The 17,734-nt window shown below is 42.5% G+C and overlaps 1 protein-coding gene across 6 annotated transcripts in view; it reads left to right on the forward strand.

The window, feature by feature from the left end:
- Rere (arginine-glutamic acid dipeptide repeats) overlaps positions 1 to 17,734 on the forward strand; it is a 359,917-nt gene that overhangs the window by 305,423 nt on the left and 36,760 nt on the right. The window lies entirely within an intron of this gene.

Genomic DNA, 17,734 nt, shown 5'->3' on the forward strand with positions numbered 1-17,734 from the left:
TGAGCTTAGGAAATGGTTCCTTTAACCCCGCGCTGTGCCTGACTCGGGCTGGCCTCAGATTCTGTGCGCCCTGCTTTCCTGACTCCTTCAGCTGGGGGTTTTCAGATAGAGTGACATATTGTGCTTATCCTCCTGAAGAACGAGTTGTAACTGGAAGAGCAGAGTTAGCTGGGGGAAGGGACCGCTGGAGAGTTAACATCTAATTTTAAATCCAGTGGCTGGAATAGGAAATTACATTTTATCGCTAGTTTGGATTTGGTAATTGTCAAAAGTCATCGACCAAGTCAAAGGATAGAATTGAGAGGTTTTTGGAATTCTATTGGGGACCGCCTCCCCTTTATTTCATGTTGCTGTGCTTTAAAAAAAAAAATTTGTAAATCTTTGCTATCCCAGCTTTAAATGTTTGCACTCTGTATTGAAAAACGGTTTTTATTAGTTGCTTAATGGGAGCTTTAAAAAATGCCGTTGCTGTTTCAAAAAGCTGAGGGTCAAATGCTCCTCATGAACTTGTTGTGGAGGGTGTACTGAAGAGAGTTTCTTGGAAGGTGATGCTGTAAGATCCAGGCTCTGTATGTGTAATTCCTGCCTCCTGGAAGGTGGGGGAGGACCACCCAGCTGGTGGGTTCAGGCTTGACCCAGTAACCGGAAGTACCTCTGACCCAGGAAGGGGAAGGTTATGATTGTTATTTAATCTGGTTTTTAGGAAGACAGTGAATGAACTATGTCCATTAGGAAAGTGGATGGTAGGGTTTTGTTTGTTTGATATTTTGTTTTCTGTTGGTACTTACTGATTTCCTCTTTAAAAAATGAAGTTTTTCTGGATACTATAATAATAGAGTACATTTAGGATCCTGATAATAGAGAGAAAGGTTCTGAGATTCCAAGTACATCCCAGCAAACTCATGACTCCAGTCAAAGTTAACTAAATTAAAACTGAATCCTTATTGTGTATCTAAATGTGCTGAGTTGGGCCACCAGAATGCCTTTGAAAAATTCAAACTGTGGATAGGTATTAAAATACTTTGTGGAAATGATCTGCATTTCTCACTCTTTCCAGAACAGGTTTGGAAGAGCAGCAGTGATATAGAAATTCTTTTTAAGTTTTCTGGGAATTTCATTTTTCCTACGTTTATTACATACTTTAAAAAATTAAAGTAGCTTGACTCAAATGTAGCAGTTTTGTTTGGACTGAGTGGAGGAAGAGTCAGGGAGTAGATGAGCCCCAAAGCTGATAGCCCAGTCTTAACTGTTAGCTGATCCTTTTGGTTACAGGTGCTGGGATGGAGTCTTTAGCTGTTACCTCAGCCTTCCTGCGCTTAACTTTTATCTGTCCTTTTATCTCTGCAAGTTGCACAGCATAAAGATCTGGTAAAGGAAAACTGGATAGTCATTTTATCTTGATACTTAAAAAAAGGAGCCAACCGAACCCCTACGTAGGGGTGGAAGTTGGGGTGCTGGGATCAGCCCAAAGTCTTGTGCTTGTTAGGCAGCATTGGAGACACAAGACAGTTTTATCAGTTTTATCTCCTTAGCTGAAACAGACCTGACTGACCTTTAACCTCGTGCAGTGTTTGCTCACCTGTTTTCCTAATTGGAAAGTCCAGATTCTCCTAATCTAATCTGTTCTCTTCTTGGTTGCCCCTTATCGTGGCGGCTGATTCAGTGAACTGATGCCTTTTCCCCTCAGGCTGCTCTGGTGGGCCAGCCCCGTGAGGTGATTTTTTCTGGTCAGCATTCAGAGACATTTTCCTCCTCTGTTATGGCTGTGTTCCCTTCTGTAAGTGTTCTGATCAGCTGGGCGAGGCTTGTGTTGTATTTTCCTTAGCTATCGACCTAGCTAGGCTAATCATTACAGCCTACTGAGGGGAGGTCAAAGGTCACTTTTCATTTCTGCTGCAGAAAAGGAGTGTTAAAGGTGCCAGTGTTCCAGAACTTCCTTGATAAAAAATCTTATGGTCATGAACCTTTTTATAGGAAATTCTTACAATCTAGATACTTTCCCACATTTTCTTCTGTTAGATTATTAACTTGTTTCCTTGCTATTCTCAGATGCCTTGAAACATCAGAAGGGTATTAACATCCAAAAGAAGCATGGCTGACTGGGCTTTGGAGCAGGGGTCAGCAGACCTGTGTTCTATTACTGGCCTTGCCAGTAACTGTAGCACCTGATCTCTCCTGGCCTTGTTTTCTGCCTTAGTGCTGTGGGAAGGTCAGGTCGGGTCTTAACAAATTACTGGGAAGTTACTGTTTCTGAAATGATGTTTCTTTGCGTGAGGACAGAAGCTCTCAGCTTAAAAAAAAAAAAAAAAGTGGGGGGGGGGGTAGGGCATGGAGAGCCTGGAAAGATGGCTCAGAGGTTAAAAGCACTTGCTGCTCTTGCAGAGGGACCAGAGTTCACTTTTCAAGTACCCACAGCAGGCAGCTTATTCTTACTCTTTTTTGGTTTTTCAGGACAGGCTTTCTCTGTGTATCTCTGGCTGTCCTGGAACTCACTCTGTAGACCAGCCTGTCCTAGGTAGGACTCACAGAGATCTGCCTGCCCTCTGCCTCCCAAGTGTAGAGCTGAAGATGTGCCAGGCTCACATCAGACTTCTAAACCCCTGTTGTTCAAGCTGAGGAGATCCAGTACTCTTTTTAGGTCTCTGTGAGCACACATGGGGCATACAGACATAAACTTAAAGTGAATGAATTTTTAATTTTTTAAAATTTATTTTATGTATATGGATGTTTTGCCTGAGATAGAAGAGGGTGTCAGTGGATCCTCTGAAACTGGAGTTCCAGACAGTTGCAGGTGGTTGTGAGTCACAATATAGGTGCTGGGAATTGAACCTGGGTCCTCTGGAAGAGCAGTGAGTGCCCTTACTGCTGAGCCATCTCTCTAACCTCAAAATAAATAATTTTTAAGATTATTTTATTTTGTGTATGAGTATTTTGCATGAATGTATGTCTGTGCACCACATAGATGCCTGGTGCCTTCAGGGGATCAGAAGAAGGCATTTGATCCCCTAGAACTAGAATTATAGATAGTTGTGAACCACCATTCGGGTACTCAGAACCAAACTGTGTTCTCAGCGAAAGCAGCAAGGGCGCTTTTTTTTTTTTTTTTTTTTTTTTTTTTTTTTTTTTTTGCAAGGGCTCTTAATGTCGAAGCCACTTCTCCAGCCCCATAAATAATAATAATGTGGGGCTGGAGAGATGGCTCAGTGGGTAAGAGCACTGGCTGCTCTTCCAGAGGACCTGGATTCAATTCCCAGCGCCCATATGGCAGCTCAAAACTGTAACTCCAGTTTTAGGGGATCTGACACCCTCACACCAATATATATAAAATAAAATTAAATAAATTTTTAAAAAATGTAATAATAATAATGTGGTGTTTGTTTTTTAATTCATTTTTTGAGACAGGGTTTCTCTGTGTAACAGTCCTGGCTGTCCTGGAATTCATTTTGTAGACCAGGCTGGCTTCAAGCTCACAGAGATCCTAGTGCTGGGATTAAAGGCGTCTACCACCAATGCCTAGCAATAAAAATAATTTTTAAAAAATGTTTAAAGCTGGTGGTGGCACATGCCTTTAATCTCAGCACCTCGGAAGGCAGAGGCAGGCAGATCTCTGTGGGCTTCAGGCAGGTTATTGAACCGCCTGCCTTTTGATTCCTGTGAAATGGGGTGATAACTCCAATCGCTTAGAACGCACATGAAAATCTAAATGAGGTGTTGTCTATAAAGAATATATAAAAATGGTTTCTCTTCCTAATCTGTTACCCTCTGTTGAAAAATGAGTCTCTGTGTGCATGCGCATGCTTGCTAGGGATGGACCAGGACATGCCAGACAAGTGCTTTACTGCTGAGCTCCGTGCTTACGTGCACGTGGTGGTTCTGTTCTGGAATTGTTTCCACCAGTCACCTGTCCTTTCACTTGAGTTACTTAGGAAGGATGGAGGGAGTGTCTGGGTGGGAACAGATCTCTTTACCTTTGGAGCTTTCCTGGGGGAATCTCGGGCCTCCCATTTATTACAGGCCTGTTGTCAGAAGAAAGTGCCTGTAGCATGGACATCAGCAGCTTTCCTAGCACTTGGTTTCTGGTGTTTACTATACAGGCTCTAAGTCTGGCTTTCCTCTGAATGTTGCTGCCCATTGAAGTGGGAATAGTGGCTGTGATTATGGAAAACCAACTGTTTATAGAGGGTAGTTGAATGGGTATTACATGTTAACCTCATGGCACCCAAGAGAATAACTACAAGTCAGATCTTTTTGGTTTTATAGCTCTGCAGATACCCAGTTCTTCCTCTCTTGCCATTTGCCCTTCTTTAATGCACATATAAAAATGTGTAATTAGTAGATAAAATAATCAGGACTGGGCACAGCATCTCACGTTGACTGTGGCTGCCCACTGATCTCTCAGCTGTTGACACTGAAGTTTGGGGTGTTAGTGCATCTTTGTAAATACTGTCAACTGTCCTGCGATTCTGAGAAGACAGGGCCAGCCGGTTTGTCCTGCATGGGGTCTCATTTCAGGATGTTATGGTATTTGCCGTCCTCCAAATCAGGCCTCTCAATTCTAAGTGTTGTCACTGTTATTGGGTAGATGAATTGTATGACCTTTGGCCTTTGATGTTAAAATAATAATACCTGGAAAATAAATAGGCCTAATAGACTCAAATCCTGACCACCCACAGGGAACCCATCTTATAATACAGATCACAAAATAACTTGTTTTTTCACATACGTTGCCGTTTCTTACAAAATCTTGAGATGATTATTCAGGGTATGATGTGTCTCTACCTTCACACTGCAAACATAGCTATTCTGTTTGGATACAAGATTGGCACCTGGGTGATTGTCCTTTAAAGGCTTTCTATACACAGCTCTGCCTGCTGCTGCCAGGAGTGGAGTGTGGGCTAGAGCACCCTCACCAGCCTGGAACAGTGGCTCCTGTCTGTGATGCAGTGCCGATGAGCAGGAAGACAGTTTGATCTGGCCCAGCTCTGTAGAGAAGAGGCACCTTTGAGAGGCAGCCTGTGGAGAGGGGTGTGCAACACTTGTTTTGTATGCCTTTCTCATCTCCAGTCTGAGTTTTGAGCAACTACCCCAGTGAAGATTCAACATTTTGTGAGTGCAGGTCTTAGTATGCAAATATGGATCTCATTTTCACTCCCCTCTTTCAGTGAGAAACATCCCATGTCGTGAATGAAGGCAAAGAAGACACAGTTGTAAAATGGTACCGTTAGGGATGAGTTTGTACACAGAAGGTTGTGTGAGCCGATGCAGGGGGACCTGGGCCAAAATTAGAGCCTAAAGACTTTGTGTTGCCCAGTGAAGGGACAGTTAGTTTTATTAACTTTGTGTGATGAGATGAAAAGTTCTAGAGATTTAAATTTTGAATTTGCCAGATAGCACAAAACTCAGCGATGTTTCTAGGGACAAGTTCCACTGACTCTGTGCAAAACTGTTCTGTGTTGAGTTATGTCATCAGGCAGAATGACCTCTGTATCAGCATGAGTTCCCAAATGGAAGAATGAGTAATCCAAGTTCTGTTAATGTTAAGAGGTTAAAAGTTACTACAGCGTTCAGCATGAAGTTTTAGTTAATTTCAGATTATAACCTTGGGTAAACAGTTTTAATGCTTAATCTTACATAAGAAAATATGGGTTTCCTGATTGGGTTGATACTGAGAACAGGTAACTGTGTTACAGCCACAAAACAACACTTGGCAAGTCCTCTGGTTTTTGCCTGTCTGTCCCTCTAGTGCATATACTATATGGTGTTAACAGGCTAGAGCTGTGAAAAGTGTGGGCTCTTGGGCCTCTTTTCCATGCCTGTTGAGCCAAGATGGGCATTTTATTGTTAAAATGGGGATTTGGGTAACCGAGTGCTCAATAAAGTTTAAGAACTACTTATGCCAGCCTCAAAATCCCAAGCCTCCAATGTATATTCATTCTTTTTTAACATTTATTTTACCCACTGTATGTGAATGTTTTATCTGCATGCTTATCTGTGTGCATGCAATGCTGGTGGAGGCCAGAAGGAGTCTTCTGGAACTGGTGTTACATGTAATTGTGAGCTTCCATGTGGGCTTACACACACACATTTACACACACAAATAAAACTAAATATGAAAAGAAAAATAAAGTTGTAACTCCTTATTTTATATTTTAAAAATCTTACCCACTGGGCAGTGGTGGTGCACATCTTTAATCCCAGAACTCAGGAGGCAGAGGCAAGAGGATCTCCGTGATTTTGAGGCCAGCCCGGTCTACAGAGCGAGTTGTAGGACAGCCGGGGCTACACAGAGAAACCCTGTCTCAAAACACAAAAACAAAAAAAAACAAAAAAAAACCTTACCCTTCAGTTGTTGCTTTCTTTTTCTGGCTCCCCAGTGTAGGAGGAAATGTGAGTGCTTTTGAGGGTCGGTAAACTGGGGAGGTGGAGTGCCGCTTAGGAGCTTATCTCCAAGGTGCTCACTGCAGTTGCCTGGCTGAGGCTCTGCATCAGCGCAGCAAGTATGCTGTGGGTCTGCAGCGGCTCCGCTGCTGAGGGCTTTCTCCTGCGGTGTAGCCAAGCAAGGCCCGAGTCTGTCTGTCTGTCTGTCTGTTATGTGAGTGTTCTGTTTTTGTTTGGGTAAGTCAGGGTTTGCTTTGTAGCATAGGTGGCCTTGAACTAGAGACCCTTTTGCTTTAGCTTCTGGAGTGCTGGGATTGCAGGTGTAGGGTATCATGCCAGCAGACTCTTTTACCTATGGTGGGCCAAGAAGGCGTGGCTGGTTCCCTTGTGTGAGTGAAGCAGCTGTGTGATTTTCATGGGAGAAACTTGGTGCCAGTGTTGGATAGAAAAGGTAGTTTTTAAAGCAGAGGCCTTGGACCTCCATGGCCTTGTCCTCCGTGTTCAGACTGACAGAAATGGCACAAGAGTGCATTGTTTGTAGAAACTGCATTTGTAATGGACTATTAACCATTTATGTGTGTGTGTGTGTGTGTGTGATTGAGCACATGCCATTGTGTGTGTGGAGGTCAGAGGACTACTCTTGGTAGTGGGTTCTGGGAAGCAAACTCAGATCACCAGCCTTGGCAATAAGTACTTTATCCACTGAACCATCTTGCTGGTTCTGCTTTGAATGCTGCCTATAAGGAGCTGTCATTCCCTGTTGACACTTCTTAAGATTTCCTTTGATCTTGCTTACCTGAATGACTTATTTGATGAAATTTAGGACTTTTTTTTTTTTAATGAGATTTAGGACTTTTTTTTTTTGTTTGTTGGTTTGGTTTTTGGGTTTTTTTAAGATTTATTAATTTATTATGTATACAGTATTCTGCCTGCATGTGTCCCTACAGGCCAGAAGAGGGCATCAGGTCTCATTACAAGTGGTTGTGAGCCACCGTGTGGTTGCTGGGAATTGAACTCAGGACCTCTGGAAGAGCAGTCGGTGCTCTTAACCACTGAGCCATCTCTCCAGCCCTGTTTTTTGGTTTTGTTTTTGTTTTTGTTTTTGTTTGAGACAGGGTTTCTCTGTGTAGTTTTGGCGCCTGTCCTGGATCTCGCTCTGTAGACCAGGCTGGCCTTGAACTCACAGAGATCCGCCTGGCTCTGCCTCCTGAGTGCTGGGATCAAAGGCGTGTGCCACCACTGCCTGGCAAATATTTACATGCAAAATCAGCCCTGACAGCAATTTCAAAGTTGACTTTTTTTTTTTTTTTTTGAGATTTAGGACTTTTAAGCTCTACAATTTTATTAGGTAAAACATAAAGGTATGCCTTTAGAATTATAAAAGACAAACTTTAATAACTATAATGATGGGCAGTGGGTTTATCCACATAGAGCTTGTATTTTGTATCGTGGGGCCGTGTCTTACCTATGAATCCTTTCTGACTTGAAAACCTAGCTTGCAGGGCTGCAAGTGTGGCTCGGTTGGAAGGGTGTCGAACAGGAATGAACCCTGGAGCCACATCTTAGGGGCGTGACAGTGCCCAGATCATCCCAGCACGCCAGGATGGGATACAAATGTAACGCCCTGTCTTTTTTTTTTTTTTTTAGATTTATTTATTTTTATGTGCATTGGTGTTTTGCCTGTATGTGTCTGTGTGAGGATGGCAGATCTCCTGGAACAGGAGTTACAGACAGGTGTGAGCTGCCATGTGGTTGCTGGGAATTAAACCCGGGTCCTCTGGAAGAGCAGCCAGTGCTCTTAACCCCTGAGCCACCACAACACCCCCCCCCCCTTTTTTGGAAAATAAAACTTAGCTGCTAATGTTTGAAAAATACATTTTGTATGTTTTTTTATTATAAAATATATTTCAAAATTTCTTTTAAAGTTATAGAATATATTTAAAATTATCCTTAAATAATTGGTTCATTTTAATCTTATTCTAAGATACACCCATGAGTGACACTTAGGAAATTAGAATAACAGTAAACTCCCTTGTTTGAAGAAGTAAGGATAAGATACTAGACTTAAATCCCAGCTGTTCACCAATGGGAAAGACTATACCTAACCCCGAAGTCAAACAGCATCTGTTTCATGTCATCTGAAAACCACTGTGTTGTGTGAATAGAAAAATGAGCAAGACAGACCTTTCCTCTGGATGATTTATTTAAAATTGTGTGCATGCCTGAGTGTGTATGTAGTCACACATGCATTCAAACAAGGGTGCACACATGCCACACCATGCCGTTAGTGTCTGACTCAAGATCTGTTTGTTGCTGTGTAAACTGGACTAACCAGCCTGTGAACTTCCCAGGGTTCTCTGGGACAGCACACTGCTCCACATGGATAGGGTTAGGGGATTTTTAACTCAGCTCCTCAGACTTGCATGAAAGTCACTTCACCACTGAGCCATCTTTCCAACTCTTAAAAAATGTTGTTTGTGGGTGTTTTGTTTTATTTTGGCAGTGTTGAAGATTGAGCCCAGGCCCTTGCAGCGTGCTAGACATGGACTTAACCACCGAGCTGCGAGCTGCGCTCTTGTCCCTGGGGTGTTAGAGCCTCAGTTACAGCTGCACTGTTCTGTCTTTCCTGGGTTTTTTTGAAATGTGATTGTTCTGTTCATATCTTGAGTCCATCTGAATTGTGGAATCATAATTTCTAAGGATTGGAGGTTGAGATTGACGTACCGTTACAGCTGGCGAAGTTAGGAGTTCAGGGAGCTTTGGTTCAATTCAAGGCCTATGGGATGTGAGTAGGAGGTGAGGGTGAGCCTTCATGGAGCTCACTGTTGAGGACCAGCTGGGCTTGGTGCTTCTTGAAAACACCCACGTTGTTAACTTGCTGGAACCACAGGGCTCTGGGGCCTTGCACATCCTCTTCACAACTAGCCCATCTGTCCAGCAGAATTGTGTCCTTTAAGTTTTTATTTTAAATTAAGATTTTAAATAAAATGTATAGTCTTAAGACTTATTTCTTGCTGGGCAGTAGTGGTGCACACCTTTAATCCCAGCACTTAGGAGGCAGAGGCAGGCGGGTCTCTGAGTTTGAGGCCAGCATGGTCTACAGAGTGAGTTCCAGGACAGCCAGGGCTACACAGAGAAACCCTGTCTCAACCCCCGCCTCCCAAAAAAAAGACTTACTTTTATAGATTTCCATTATGTATACACATATGCATTTGTGTACAATGCATATTTTGTAGAAAGAGTTTGAAGGTCTGTCAGTAGCCTTGTGCAAGTGCATGTTTAGCTGCTTAGATACCCAAGGCCTTCCATTTTGTAGAGTGAACAGAGTACCTTTAACTCACATGTCCAGAGCCATAGAGGGCCTTCCTGTTTTATTGTTTGCATGGAGGCTCTGTGTTCTAGATTATAGGATTGAGAACCATGGTTTATTTTTCTCAGTAGGTTTATTGGGCCAATCAAGAATAAAACAGTGTCTCCAGCTGTAGAATAAGTCAGTAGTCAATTTCTGCTAGCCTTCCAAATATATGAGCAAGTGCATGGGCATACTCGTTCCGTGCTTCCTCTTGTGATGGCTTTCTTCTCTTCATCTCAGTGAGTCACCATCACATGCTATTTTATTATCTTGAAAACAGTCTCTGGAATTTTTATCCTCTGTTTCTGCCTTATGAGTGGAAACCACTGAAGTTGTTCTGAACGATATGTAAATGAAGACTTTCTTCAGGGACACTTTAGTTATCTATATTTGGCTCTTTCTGCTGTCCCTTTGTTCCCGTGTGCACAGTCTGGATTGCAAGGTTAAGAATTGGTGACTGCCCAGGGCAGACATACCTGGTTGTCTTGGTGATTATTGATGGCTCATGCCTTCCAAGATCAGAATTTGGTTCTATTTTGGAAATATGCTAGTGAGGTGCATTGGAACAGATGAGTTTGCTGGTCTTAACAATCTATCTGGCTGAGAGCTAAGACAACCCAGACTCAAGGAAGCACATATTCCTGTTTCCCTGCCACTTTTGCTTAGACTGCTCCCTCTGTTGGTTTTGAACTTACTCAGACTAACCTAAGAAATGGGAGGCAGGTCCTTGCTTCAAAACAGCATGATTTCCTTGTCCACGTCTTCACCTCCATGTGTGTCACTTTGAGGAAGATGAGAGACTTCTTTCTGGCTAGTGGGAGATGATTTTAGGGCAAGGATGGCAAGGGGTGGGTGCCTGGTTCTCCTCTCTGACATCCTACTCCTGGTCAGCACAGGACTTCTTAACTTGTTTGGAGGTCTCCAAAACAGAATTCTTCTGGCTTTTTGTTCACTGGCTTTCTTGCACTGCTCTCTACCCCTAGCCCAGCCTCCTTGCCCCATTCCACACTCGCAGCAGGAGTCATTTTTATAGCACACATACCCTTTAAACCAAAAGTATATTGCTATAACAAGAGAGAACCTCTTCTTTGCTTTTATTTTGAAAAGCCCTCCCTGTTGTTTAATGTGGAGGGTATCCGTGCTGAAAGCTTGCTCCAAGTAGGCATTTGTGCATCCCAGAGGAACTTTTGATTTATTTCCTTAACTCTGCCCTCCTTTCTCTGTGGTTCAGAAACCTTTAATGATCTGTGAAGCTTGGAGACTTTAGTGCAGAACAGTAGTGGTTTTAAGGACCCCTCCCACCATATAAAAGGCTTGCCAGGTTCTACATGCTGGGTTTTGACTCCCTGGAAAGCTAACCTCTTACAGATTTTTGGTTGTGCGGCAGGGCATCCTGGGTTGGGGCCTTGATAATGCTTTTGTGAAATATTTTTTCCTCCTTTTCTCCCTCCCTTTGAAAAATTGTAATGAAAATTCCGGGCTCGTGGCCAGCCTGTGGGATGTGATACAGTAGAAATGTTTCTGGTGCCCTTTGTTACTGCTCAGCTTTGATTAAGTTTGTTTCCAGTAAGTTTAACCCTGCTCCCCCTTGCCCCGCCTGCTCCTCATGGCTGAGGAGGCTGATTGAGCCAAGGTTAAGCATGGTGTTGTGCAAGCTGCTGAGGCCTAGTGGACTTCCTGTGCCTGGCAGGAGGAGCAAGGAGAAGCATGACTGCACAACGTCATGTTTTCCTCTCTGAGCTGCCTTGTGCTTTTGAATGCAGGAGGTGGTGAGCTGTGTGGAAGCTGTGTAGGTTTTCCCTCCTGCTTCTGCTCAAGGTGCTCCAGAAAACCCTCTACAGCATTCTCTTTTGATTTCTTTTTAAAATTGTGACACACTCTGGCTGTGTAGCCTAGGCTAGCCTCTAACTCCATTTTCTTGCCTCTGCCTCTCAAGTGCTGGAGTTATTGGTGTGTAGGCCTCCACGGGATGCTGTGCACCTTGTCTTGAGATTGTATTAGTGAAGTAAGTTTAAGATCACGCTGTACAACTCCTGGGACTCTGCCAGGTGTAGGAGGAGGCTCCCAGAGCAGCCGGGAGCAAACAGTGCCCCTCCTTTGATCCTCTGTGGCTCTCCATTTCAAAAGAAAGAGGTGGTTGCAGCTTTAGAATGTTTCTTTTTTTATTATTGCTTTGACCTCATATTTATAGCCCTTTTCATCCTTACAACAGAACCCTTCACAGAAAGCATTTTTCCAGTCCTCCTGATACATTGGAGGGTGAGGCCAAGAAGCCCTGCTGCTGGATGTGCATGCAGGGGCCCATCCCAGTCCGAGTTGGGTGGATCTTACAGGTGGTATCCCTCACACACTGGAGCCTCTCCTGAGTGCTTGCTTAGTTTTCAGGCAGTGTTTACTTTTCACAGAAAGTAAATGAGATTTTACTCCTAAAATTCCTGATTTATGGTAGAATTCCTTGGCCAACCCACAAAGATGAAGTATAAGTTTGTGCAATCTATTTGTGTCCTAGTGCTTTGGAAATACTGACCTATAAGCTAGCAGAGGGCATTGTGGGAAAACAGTACCCCCCTCCCCCTTCCTTCCGGACTAGGTCCTTGAGCCTGTCACAAACAGGTCATATGAAAAGAGAATTCTGTAATGACCAGCACAACTCTGTAGTCCAGAGCCTATGAAAAATATGCAAAGCACCATACAGAAATTGGCCACAGGAGTTGTGTTTTATCCCTCTTCTCCTGTTCTTTTCATTTTCTCAGCTATTCTGGAAGCCAGAAAACCCCAGCAGTACTCCTGTCTCCACTCCACTCAGAGTTAGGGTTATATATGTTCATTGGGTGCCCAACTTGGTTTGCTAGGATCTGGACTCCAGTCCTCATGATTATGCAACATGTACTTAACCACTGAGGCATCTCTACAGGAAAGTATGTAGGATGAAACATGTTATTTGGGAGTGTTTTGTTGTTTATTTGTGGAGTTTTGTTTGTTTGAAACAGGGTCTTGGGGGTCTTTCGAGGGTTTCTCTGGGTAGCCCTGGCTGTCCTGGAACTCACTCTGTAGACCAGGCTGGCCTCGAACTCAAGAGAGGTCTGCCTGCCTCTACCTCCCTAGTTATGGGATTAAAGGTGTTCGCCATCACTGCCCAGTTCAGACAGCGTCTTATGTAGTCAAACTTGCTGTGTGGTCAAAGGTGACCTTTTGTGTTAGCTGCTTGTCTTGCTGGGACAAAGTACTTGATGAAGGCAACTTTAAGGCAGGGGAGGTTATTTTGACTCACAGATCAAGGCTACAGAACTTCATGGCAGGAAGTTGTAATGGAGGCATATAAGACAGATTCACCATCAGGAAGCAGAGAGAGGTGAATTCCGGTGCGCAGCTCACTTTCTCTTTTTTCTCTGTACTAGACCCCAGTCCATGACATGGTACCACCCACAGGAAAGTGGGTCTTCCACTGTGGTTAATCTAACCCAGATAATCCCTCACAGTTGTGCTAGAGACTTAATCTCCTAGGTGGTTGTAGATCTGTCAAGTTGACAACCAGTCTAAACAGTTTGAACTCTTGATCCTCCTGCCTCCATTTACCGAGTGTTAGTGTTACAGACACTCACCACCACACTGAGCTCAGTGCAGTTGGCTGCATGTCACACTCTAAGCTGTGTGGTTATTTTTTGTTCTTTGTAGTGATGGCTTGTGATAGACTACCAAGGTTTCTCCATGTAGTTTTGGTTCCTGTCTTGGATCTTGCTCTGTAGACCAGGCTGGCCTCGAACTCACAGAGGTCCGGCTGTCTCTGCAGGTATCAAAGATATGTGCCACCACCGCCTGGTGCCAGGCATGCTCTTAATCTGAAAGCAGTAACTCCCAAACACTGACTTCATTGTACAGGTAAAGTTGTTCAGAGCACTTAAGGAGCAAACTAAGGATATTCATTCTCATTGCACCCAGTTTTACAGAAACAGAATTAGGTGAAAAGTGTGTGTGTGTGTGTGTGTGTGTGTGTGTGTGTGTGTGTGTGTGTGTGTGTGTAACACAGGGAATGGGAAGAAAGACAAACCTGAGACTTGTAATCTGTTTAACTATATAGAAAACCCAGAGACTATTGGTAGAACAATGAAAACATGGAAAAATGGCTGTGGTTGAAAATAAGTGATGTTTCTGTGGACCCACGATAGCCAAGTAGAACATGTAATAGATTTAACATGTTTTCTACAATGGCAATAGAAAGTATAAGATCTATGCAGTAAGTATGGTAAATGGTGTGTGAGGCCTCTGCTTAAAAACAACAACAAAAAGCTATTAAAACATATAGACATTTCTAAAGCAATGAAGTAGCCAGGGATGATGTAGTCTCAGCACTCAGAAGACCAAGTCAGGGATAGAGGCAATAGTGGGCTACACAATAGCTAGGTTGTTAAGATCAATCCACATGAGTCTGTTTAATGGGTAATTGGGATTTATTAAGATATAAATTGGGGAAATACACTCAAATACAGAACTCAGTAAACAGTTGAAGTCGTCCTCTCTTCTGCCCAGGAGCGAATACACCTGGCCATCCTGTATCCAATACAGAACAGCATGACCCCTGCCTCTTTCCTTTTAAGAGGTCACATAGCGAGGCAAAAAGTCAAGAAGTCACGTACCCAGGCAAGAAGTACCACCTCTTTCAGGCTGGATAGCCCAAGGTCATAGATGGAGCAAATGCCACTATACTTCCCCTTTTTGTCTAAGTAAGAAGGTTCTAAACCTAATACAAACTATATACAATAAGAACTATTAAGTATTGTCCAGGAGAAACAAAGGGTGATAACATAAACAAAACTGGAACTACAACCAACAGGAACAACATCAAGGTGTTGCTAAACACATGCTAAATATCCAGAATATAGGTAAATGGCAAATAACAGCGATTACTCCAATAGCTGTCCTGTCCTGAAGAATTTTAACTCTAGTATCTGCTCTGTTCTTAGCTAAGATATGAGAGGATTGTAACTGTAGCTATCTAGTCTTCAACCCCATCAAAGACCTGAGAAGGAAAATAATATTACCTGAATAAACAGGAAGTGCAAACGAGCAACTGACAGAGATAGCTGGCAGCCTGGACAGTCACCCAAAGTTTCTCTGCAGTGTTGGGGCATCCATTTCTTAGCTATAGGCGAATACTATCTGACAGACAATTTTCAGAAGCAGGAATTTTGACTGTCTTGCCCTGTCTTGGCAAGGTTCCGCAGTTGCTTATCCTTTGTTCTGCTCGTCTGGATTGGACAGTGTGCTTACTGTCAACAGTTGAGGCAAGGGCACTTCTTTGCCCAGTGTCTTCAATGCCCAACATCCTGTTGGGAGTGGATTGATGCTGCCAGGAGCAATCCTGTTTCTTGTCAACAGAACTCTAAGTTATTAGACCATTTTAACATAAATAGGTCTATGAAGTGTTTGAAAATTACCTATCCATCTGACATATGTTTCTGTATAAACAATCTGTAAACAGATGTACAGTAAAGGACAATGACCTCAAAGTTTTGACAGTATATAAAAAAATCTTAATCAGAAGTAGAAATGTATAGTGCAGTATGACAGCAATATCCTTAATATTTATCAATATACAAAATATCCTAAACAGAGGTAGAACATACATAAAGTATGACAAATATAATTTTACATTTGTGTCACTATACAAAATATTTCAAACAGGAGTAGGGACATATGTACAATATGGCAAATATAGTTTGTATTTGTATCAATATACAAATTATCTTAAACAGGAGTAGAAAAATAATTTTACATTTGTATCAATATACAAGAATCCATACAAATGTAAATTATCTAAAGCTGATAGTTACTGATTTAGTTTACAAGTAGATATGATAATCTACCTTATTATCCTATCCTATCCATTCCCCTTTTTTCGTTTCCGAAAGAGAATCCTGAGTCTAAACTTTATTGTTCTACCCCCGATCCTATGACAACTGAAAACCAACCCCCAGCAGATGACAGATATTCATAACCCTGAGAAAACAAAACCTTTTGGGAGAGGGGACATAGTTTTCTTAGAATTGCTTCCTGCTGTCTGGGGGATGATGCTGTCTCTGTGGGATCCTGTGAAAAAACGAAAACAATGGTTAGGTCTCATAGGAACTGACTGTAATATTCGTAGTCAGTCTCCTAGTTGTGGGTAAAGCTTATCTGAAGTTCTGGCTAGAAGTGTAGTATGATGGACCATCTCAGCTAGCTATCTTGGAACTGTCTGGAACAGTTTGCAGTCCAAAACCAATCATTGAGTGGTGTCTATCGGCTCAATGGTATCATTATGAACTAGATAGAATCGTTGTTGTGGGGCCCTATCTTCCTTCTGGAGACTTCAGAGATTACTGTTAGGCGAATTTATTGTTCATTGTGGAAAACTTAAATGTTATTAACATCAAAATGGAAAGTTTAAATTTTAAGATGGCAAGGTATGTAAAGAAGGGTTCTAAAGAATCAAGAATAGGCATGGAGAGAAATAGAATCGTGACAGTATTCCCTAGATTAATGCCTTTCTTCTGTCCCACATCAGGTGGCTCTCCTGATATGAGACAGAATCTCTTTTATTTTTTTTTTTCTTTTAACAATATGCTTGGGTTTTGAGAAGGAGAGAGCCACATTCCAACTCCAAAACCAGCTTGATTTATAATTGAGTTGGGACTGCAACTTTTCTCAGACGTAAAGAGATATCGATGTTAGGCAGTGATACTTTACCCTATAGAATATATTGGTACCAATAGGCCTGATTTTTCTCTGCTTGTAAACTTTTTCTGGATAGCCTTCCCTTCTGTTTCAGACATCTAGATGCCCGAAGCCTTTTTAACTTCCTTGAAGATGGGTATTTCTGTATCCTGGAAGTCAAGAAGTCATATACACAGGCAAGAAGCACCACCTCTTTTGGGCTGGGTAGCCCAAGGTCATGGGTGGAGCAAATACTACTACACAAAATGCTACTTTAAAACAACCACAAAAAATCCTGGATTAGTAGATGAATAGGTGACATAGTGGTTGTAGGTGCTTCTAAATAAATCCAACATGACTTCAGTTAATTAAAAAAAAAAAATTTAGACAGAATTGACTACACGCTCCTAATGTTTAGGCTGACCTTGAACTACTGGTCCTCGTGTTTCCACCTCCCAGTGCTGGGAATCACCATTGGAACTGGCAGATATTTTATTGTTTTGTGAGGCCTGGGAGCAAATCTAGGGCTATGTGCAACGTTGGGTTCGCTGCCATTCAAAGCTTTGACATTCTGTGTGTGTTATTTTTCTCTGTGATGTTGCTGAGCACAGTAAATGTGACCAGGAACACATTGAAGAGAGAGCTCAAAGTTGAATTTTCAAGGCTTAGCTTTCCTATTCACTCTTTAAACCCCATGAAGTATGCGGCCCATATAGACTCTCCCTCACCAAGTTGAACTGAAAATAAGATTATATGGGTCCTGGGTATAAGTCAGCGGTAGTAAACTTGCCCAACATACTCAAGGCTCTACATTCCATCTCTGGAACCTCATAAAACCAATTCAGTTACAAGTTAAAGTTAAAAAGAGAGTTCAAGTTTTATAGGTGATGCTAATTAAGGTCCTGTATGTGCCAGGCATTGTTTGGAGCATTTAACCCATTTGATCTTGGTGCATCTCAATGCAGTCATGCACCTTCAACTTCTTCCTCAGCCTCAGGCACCAGATCTGAAGATGGCACACAGCTGAGCTGAAGCACTCCTTTTCCACTCACCAGTAATGCAAACAAGGCTGAAAAGGAGACTGTTCGTTCTTCAGTATTACTAAGCTTATCTTGATTTCCTAGTGCTTGGCTTCTTTGTATGGAGAGGTAGATAGATGGGGTCTAGTCAAGGAAAGTCTGCAGGGTTAGTGTTAGTGACAGCCATCCTGCAGTGAATGCCTTGGATTGTCTGTGATTTCATGTTTTTATTTTAGTTACGTGTATTCATTTACTCAGCCAGTCAACAGATACTCAAGTTCCTTTGTAAAAG

This window comes from Peromyscus eremicus, chromosome 2, assembly GCF_949786415.1.
Source record: "Peromyscus eremicus chromosome 2, PerEre_H2_v1, whole genome shotgun sequence".
NCBI classification, from domain to species: Eukaryota; Metazoa; Chordata; class Mammalia; order Rodentia; family Cricetidae; genus Peromyscus; species Peromyscus eremicus.